Genomic DNA, 8,400 nt, shown 5'->3' on the forward strand with positions numbered 1-8,400 from the left:
AACTGGTTTGACCCTGCGCAACGTGGTGTAACGTTGGCAGTGGTTTGGGTCTGTCACAACGTGGTTTAACGTTGGACAGAGGGTTGACCCTGTCGCTACCTGGTGTAACGTTCGACAGCAGTCTGGGCCTGTTGCAACGTAGTGTAACGTTGGACAGTGGATGATTATTTTAAATGTTATTTTACTTTTATTTCAGTCTATTTTATCTACTGTTTTGCTAAATTACTGCAGCTTTTGTGCAAGTTAACCTTAGCCTATCCTTGTTACCCTATTGCATTCATTATTCTCCCTCTCTTGGGTGTTACTTGTTGAGTACGGTGGTTTGTACTCAGCCTTGCTTAATTTTTCCCCCACCAGAGCAAGTGCCAGAGCCTGTGTCAGAAGAAGGTTGTTCCGAAGGTTGAAGTAAGGTTCAGTCCGCCGTCGAGAGTGCCTGTGGTGTGGAGCCGTCTTCGCCAGCTGAAGCTGAAGAATAGATGGTTTAGTTTGTTTTCCTTTTCCGCTGCATTTCGATAGATAATTGTTTTTATTTGTTTTTAAGTCATGGAACTGTGTATTGATTTGTCATAGTGTGTACTCGGGCTGATGCCTGGACCGAGATTTAATACATGCTATTGTTCAGAAATTTGGTGTAAATTTCTGGGCGTGACAGTCCTCCCGACGGGTTTGGCGTTAATGTTCGAGCTTGTGGCGGAGGTCGGCGCAATCTTCCTGATTAAGGCGCCGCTTCTCAGCCCTGAGCTCTTGGCGCTACCGATCTAGTCGGTGAATCTCGTCGTCGATACGGCGTTGCCTCTCGACGAAGTCTCTCCTCCGCGCCGAGTCAAGGGAGTGTCGGCGCGCTCTGCTTTCGCTATGCGGCCTTGAACCATCGGCGGCCGGGAGACATTCGCTCGAGACCTAGGAGATCTGGACGACTGAGCCTCCGAATGAGCGACTGGGGTACCTGTCGTGCGCTGGAGGGAGTGCTGGATCGCAGCAGTTGTCATCATGGCCTTGAGTTTGTTTATGGTTTCCACCACAGGAAGGTCTAGCTTTGGGAGCTGCTGGATGATGTCGCCGAGTAGATCGGCGGCTGCGCGGACGTTCTGCTGGGGCGTCTTCAAGACGTCGTGTCCGTCGACCTGGGTCTGGAGGAGATCACGCTGCATCTTGCGAGATTGGATCCGTAGCGCAGCGTGAAAGTGTGTTGCTTGTCGTTCCTTTTCTTCTCGCTCCTGGCGTTCCTTCTCCTCCTCGAGTCGGCGCTCTTCTACTAGTCGGGCCGCCTCCTCCTCTTGCCGTCTGGCTGCAGAAGAAGGCAACGCCGGCTTGCTGGCGGCGAAAATCTCTCGGGGCGGCACGAAGCTCCCGGTGCTACTCCGAGACTCGGATGCGTTGACCAGAGGAGTCGGCGCAGCCTCAGGGTTGATCTCTACCTCTATTGGAGTTGCGCCATGACTTGCCTGTCGATCTGTCACACCCGGAGTTTCGTCCTAAGCCTAAATCGTAAAAAGAAATCCGTAAATAACAATTGGCTTAATTAACTCAGGAAAAAAATCCCTCTAAAAGGAATTAATTCAATTAAATCGTGGCTCGCAAATCCACTAACAGGATTTAAATTCAAATTGCAGAAGTATAAAATTCGGCCAAACAAATTAATTTAAAACTCGGCAAAAGTGGGGTTTTCCTTTTTCCCTCCTTTTTCCTTTCTTTTTCCCTTCCTTCTCAAATTGGGCCGAAGTCCAATTTTCCTCCCTCTCTCTTTTTCCTTTTTCTTTTTCTTTTTCTTTTCCTTCCCGGGCCGGCCCAGCCGAGCCGGCCCGTCTTCCCGCTCGGCCGGCCCCGCCGCGCCGGCCGCTCCCTCCGCCCGCCGCGCGCTCCCGCCTGGGCCGCGGCTCCGGCCCAGCTCGCCGCTCGCCCGTCGCCCGCGTCGCGAAGTCCATCGTCGCTCCCTCCCCTCTCGCGCCACTGACAGGTGGGGCCCACCTGTCAGTGACTGCTTCGCCGCTCGCCCGCGCCGCGCCGCGTCCGAGCCGGACTCTGCGCCGCCACGCCGCAACCGCCGCCGCCGCATCCGCCGCCGCCGAGACCGCGTCGTCGCCGACTCGGTCTCCAACCTCCGCCCGCCCTAGCCGGTCGCCGCCACCCTATAAATCCCCTCCGCCGCTGCGCCGTCGCCCACTTTCCGCCGTCACTCGAGTCGCCGCCGCGCTGCCGCCGCCGCGCAATCTCGTCGCCCGTCGCCGGTCGTCGCCGCTCTGTTGCATCACCACCTCCGTCCCTCCGTCGCCGACTTGTTGCCGCCCTCGCCGTCACCAGGGAGCCTCCTCGGCGCCGCGCGTTCCCTCGTCGCCCGGCCGCCGCCGCGTCTCGCCCGTCGCAGCCGCCGATCGATCTCCACCGCCACCACCGATCTCCCGCACCCGCCCGCGTCGCCACCTTTGCCTCGGTCTCGCCGACCCGTCCGCGCCCTCGCCGCCGCCGGTGAGCCTCCGCACCTACCTCCCCTCTTTCTCCCCCTTTCCGGCCGCCGCCGCCGAGTCGCGTGCCGTCGCCGGACGAGGCCGAAGCCCGCCGCTCCCGTCGGCCACCGTGGTCGTCGTCGCCTCCGCGTCGCCGACGTCTGGCCGCCGTCTCTTGCGCCCGCGCGTGCCGCGCCGTCGCTGCTCGCCAGCCGCCGTCGCCGCTGTTCTGCCGGGTTGCGCCCGTGCGTCGCCGCCCCGGCCGTCGTCGCCGTCGCGCCGTCGCCGCTCGCCGGTCGTCGCCGTCGCGCCGTCGCCGTCGCGACGCCGTCGCCGTGCGCCGCCGCCGCCGCGTCGCCCGCCGCTCCCGCCGGTCGCCGCCGTCTGCCGAGCCGCGCTCTCTCTGTTCCCTCTCGCTGACGAGTGGGTCCCACCCGTCAGTCGCTCCCCGCGCCCGCTTCCTCTCTCCTCCCGTGGGTCCCGCGTGTCAGTCTCTGTCTCCCTCTCTCTCTCACTGACAGGTGGTCCCCACCTGTCAGCCGTCAGTACCCTCTCTCCTCGCTGACGTCAGCAGCCCCATTAATTGCGCAATAATTGATTTAGGACTTTTCTGTTTAGTTAAAAAACCCAGAAAACTTCTAAAATTCATAAGTAATTCATCTAGTCTCCGTTTAGGTCCATTCAAATTTCATTAAAATCATAAAATTATCAAGAATCCATTAAAAATAGTTTCTTTTGCTGTTTCAGTAGAGTTTGTGCCTGTTTTATTTATTTTTGTGCTTTGTCGCTTAGATTCGGACCCTGCCGAAGAGCCGGTTTACTTCGAGATCGTCGCCGAAGTTCCCCAAGGGCCAGAGCAAGGCATGTGACACTCATCCTTGAACATATTGAACCCATTATAGCAAATTCCCCGCTTTATTATTTCAAATATGCATTGTTTTAATTAAAGTACTTACTTTATGCTATTTTCGGGTAAACCTTATTATTATGCCGTTGTTTATCCAACTTTGTTCATTGCTGGACCAGGGGTAACTTGATTAGAGTCAGGCCTAGGTTAATGCTTAGCCATGCTTAGAACAAATAGCTCATGGGATCACATATAATTATGCTTAATTCTGGATAGCCGAGATAATGATTCACTACCCGGTTCGGGTTAATGTCAACTAAAATATTGATAAGGGTGGGCTGTGGGTGCATGGTTTTGAGAGTCGCACCCATGGCGATTAAGGACCGGTTCACGGGAAACCCTGGAAGTAAATAAGTGCTAACCACATGCCGAAATGGGTAAGGTGGGATTTGAAGCATGACTTCGAACTATTTGACGTACCCAGGCAAGGGTAGGCGTGATGGAGTATGGACGGGCAATCGTGGTGTAACGAAAGCTTCTCCTGCTTCCGGATCTACCGAGGCACAAGAGGGGACTGCCCGACTTGGTGTAAAGGAGGGGGTGAAACCTGAAGTGTGGTACGATTAAATAGGGAGGGTTGTATAACGGGTCCTATCACGGTCTCCTTTCCGGTATGCCGTGGTGGTATGTCGACGCACGTTCAAGTGTAGTGGAGTCGTGTCTTGTGGGTACAGTAGTACACCTCTGATCAGAGTATAAACTATTCGAATAGCCGTGCCCACGGTTACGGGCGAACTCCCAGCTTCACTGTGATTAGTGAACCCTAATAACTTGAGTAAAATCTGGTATCACTTGGAACTACTGCAATGTGGTGTAACGTTGAGTAGTGGTTGGGCCTGTCGCAACGTGGTGTAACGTTGGACAGTGTTGTGGTATTTTACAACTGTTTACCTATTTATGCTTCACTGGATTTAATTACCTTTATTCTTTAAGCTCTGTTATTTATTTAAATTGCTGCTTTATCGCAACTAACCCGAGCCTGTCCTTGTTAATCCCTATGCATCATTTGTTTTCCCCTTGTCCGTGTTACTTGTTGGGTACGGTGGTTTGTACTCAGCCTTGCTTAACTTTCCCAACCCAGAGCTAGAAGCAGAGTCCGATGGAGGTGCCTCTCAGGAGTGAGCTGTTCCGCCGTCGAAGTGTTGCCTGTGGACTGGAGCCGTTCCCGCTGGAGCTAGTCTACCCCCTTTGTTTTTTTTTGTTTTTCTTTCCGCTGCATTTCCGCTAGAATAAGTGTAATTTTCAGTTGTTTCTAAGAACGATGGTTATGTAATCAACATTGTCTTTTTGTGTACCCTAGCTGGTCCTGGACAGGGATTTAATACACAATTAAGTTCAGAAATTCGTGTGAGGAATTTCTGGGCGTGACACGATCCGAGCCAGGGGAAAGCATCTCGGTGTCGTGTGACTCAGATTGGATCTGAGTCTAACCTGATGCCTCTTTGTTAGGCTCGAACTTGCAGACTTCCTTGTCGGAGTCGGAGAAGCTTGAGTCGGTGTATGACAACGCACCGAACTGGTCGATCTGAAGCCTGGTGCCGCTGAACTTGAAGGTCGAGCCCGGCGGGAACTTCCTCTTCATGATGTCTGAGTTGAAGTCCACCGAACTTCGCTGAAAAGAACTTTAGATCGAAAAAAAAAGATAGCGCACCCCCTACCTGGCGTGCCAACTGTCGACGTCTACCAAGCTCGGAATTCGATGGTTAAGATGAAGAGGGAGACGATTTACCCAGGTTCAGGCTCTCGACGTGGCGAGATAATACTTTACTCCTACTTGGCGGTTGTATTCCTCAGATGGATTTCCGTTGCCCTCAAGGGGGCACCCCGTACCCCTTATATAGTGGGGGAAGGGTTACAGATATGATAGAGTCCTAATCTAGTAAGACTAAGATCTATCCTAATTCGGTTACGGCTCGGGTCCGAAGTAACGGCATACAATCCGGTACATACCGGACTCCTAGCTGACACCATACATATATATTCTCCTTCCTATTCGGTACCCTATCAACCGTACGTATTCGTACAGTCTCCGGATACCCCCGGTATAGGTATCCCACACATTTTTTAATTTTTTTAGTAATTATTTGGACAACATGCAATAGATGAGCCGATGTCCTCTCGAGAGTTTAAAATCCACTGCCCACAATATTTGACTTTTCTTTTACAATGTTAGACTTTCTAGCATTATCGTTGTTCATATATATACTAATAGACATATATAAACAATATATATATATATATATTTGAATCTACATATAACTAAAACATTTTGCAATATGAAATGGGAAGAGTAATATTAAATACACAACTCCAAAAATATTTAAGTTCAAATATGACTTGTACAATCCGTAACAAAAAAAAACAAATATAACTGTGAGTATATGTATACTATTCATAGTTTAATATGTTATTCATAGTTTAATATATTATTGTTGTTAACGATGGTAGAAGACATATTTGAAATTGTATATTTATGGAGTGATATATTCATATTTTTTTAATTTTTTAATAACTATTTAGACAACATGCAATAGATGAGCCGAAAATGTCCCCTCGAGAGTTTAAAATCCACTCCCCACACTATTAGACTTTTCTTTTACAATATTAGATTTTCTAGCATTATCGTTGTTCATATTGTTCATATATATACTAATATACTAATGGACATATATAAACAATATATATATATATATATATATATATATATATATATATATATATGAATCTAGGTATAACTAAAACATTTTACAAAATATAAAATGGGAAGAGTAATATTATTTGATAAACACATATGGTCCTTGATAGAAGTACAATATGCTCTCGCAATCACCATATATATTGCTGATAACCCACGCGCATGTACTCCCTTTATATTTCAATTGACAATGTGGTTGATTTTTCATATAATTTTGATAGTTTGTTTTATTTTAAGTAATTAAAGAATTATTATTAATTTTATTATCGTTGAATTTTTATTATTAAATGAAATTTAATTATAACTATATTTTTATATATTTACACAAACTTTTTAAATAAAATGAATATTCACACACGTGCCAAAAAAAATCAACCATACATCCATGGAAATAACGAAGAGAGTATAATTTAGGCCGCATTGTAGAAGTTGCTGGCGTTATCGTGCGTCAATGAGGTGCCACTGCGGCAGTCACACATCGGCAGCGAGGATCCAGATTCACTGATATTGCACATGATATTTTCGGTGACATTTATGGGTTATACATGGACCCACACGTTCAGTGACAGAATGTTATCAAAAATATCATGGTACAATGTTAATGTTACTGAATCACATTCCTATCGGAGAGGGTGTACCTACGCATTCGCCCGCAGAAAGTGGTGGCGCTTTCCAAACTTGTGGCGGGAACAGAGCTCAATACAAAGCAAAGAGCAGGTCTAAGAGCATTTGCTCTAACTCATCTAAATTTTTGTTATTCATAATAACCATTTAAAATAGATTCTCTATTCATGTCCTATATCAAGTTCATTTATATATATTTTATTAATATTTTACTACCACATCCTCTGATGTTGTTATTACTCTTCTCATGTGATTGGATATTGAGATAATATTTATATTTGGAGTTTCTCATTCTAATATGAATGATGTTCTTGTTTTAGATAATAGATAACCTACTGAAACCATTTTTCCCTCCCATCAATCTATATTCAGCATGGATGAAGAATAGATGATTTTCTGGATTTTTTCTAAGCGTACACAGTCTAAATTATTTTTAAAATTTATATGATAATTTCATATAATTTTAAATAGGTGATAGATCTAGGTTTAGGGATCTAACCGCAGCTATCCCAAGCCTAGTTCTCACCCTAATCCGTGCTAAATGTATAGTTGTGCAATTCCACGCAAAATGAATATACATGCCGACCGGTGAAAAAAATATGTGGAACAATTTTTTCGTTAGAATGCAGTGTCCACGCTTCAAAGGTATAGAACGTAGTTCGTCATCTTTTCACTTATGCCTATGTTTATATTCTAAAGTTTAAATTTTTAATTTTAAATTTAGAGTTGATTTTGAGTTTTTATCGAAGTTTATTTTCCAGCTTTTAGTTCGCCAAGAATATATATATATATATATAATTTATAAATTATTTTTTCTTTTATAAATATAACGTCAAAGCCAAACAATTACCCCTCGTCCCTCGGACAATTTTCTTGCACGTCTAGAGAACATGAATACACATGTATTCGTGGGCTCGTATCGATACAAACGTGACGTACGTGTATCATCATGTTATTTGAGGGGGTACTCATAGTTAATCATCATGTTGTTTTCTCCTATCAGTTGTTTGTTAGGTTAAGAACCGGGTGTAAAACATAACAATGGATTAGTATATTATTAATTAATTATTAGCTATAGATATTTTTAGCAGTTCAAAAAAAATTTAAAAAAAAATAAACTGTGTAGCAGTTTAAAAAACTTGTTTGCGAATAATAAGAAAATATAATTTGTTTAGGGAGGATGAAGAAAGCGACCTAATAAGTACCGGTATACCGACTTTACACAGCCAAAGGTCGAAAAGAGCGTGTCTTCTTCTTTTACATGGTTCATGTGCCTATCAAAGATTAACAAAAGACGGTGTCTATCTGTATCACGGTCGCTGAGCAGGTAAGTAGCAGGATATAAGCCAGCTATAAACATATTTTAAAAAGATAAAAGGGAAGAGAGAAGAGATATGGACTATTAATTTGTAATCAACTGAACACGGATTTTAAGACAGAGTATGTATATGACATGTGGGACTATGAACTAATGTTTTATAGCTAACTATTATATGAATTGACTATTAAATTGATTATAGATGAATTAAAGCGTCTCTAACTATCCCCGTAGTATGGTGCCAACTAAAGCGTATCTCGTTAGATCTGCACGGCGAATCGTTTTCACGGTTGCAAAAGGCACAGGAATGTGAGATGTCTGGACCACTTGTCGCATCAGTGCACTCTCGTGACCAAGGCCACCGGATCTAGAAGCTTCGTCCAAAAAAAAATGTTAGTAACGGATTTCGACA

Source organism: Oryza brachyantha, chromosome 5 (genome assembly GCF_000231095.2).
Source record: "Oryza brachyantha chromosome 5, ObraRS2, whole genome shotgun sequence".
Classification (NCBI taxonomy): Eukaryota; Viridiplantae; Streptophyta; class Magnoliopsida; order Poales; family Poaceae; genus Oryza; species Oryza brachyantha.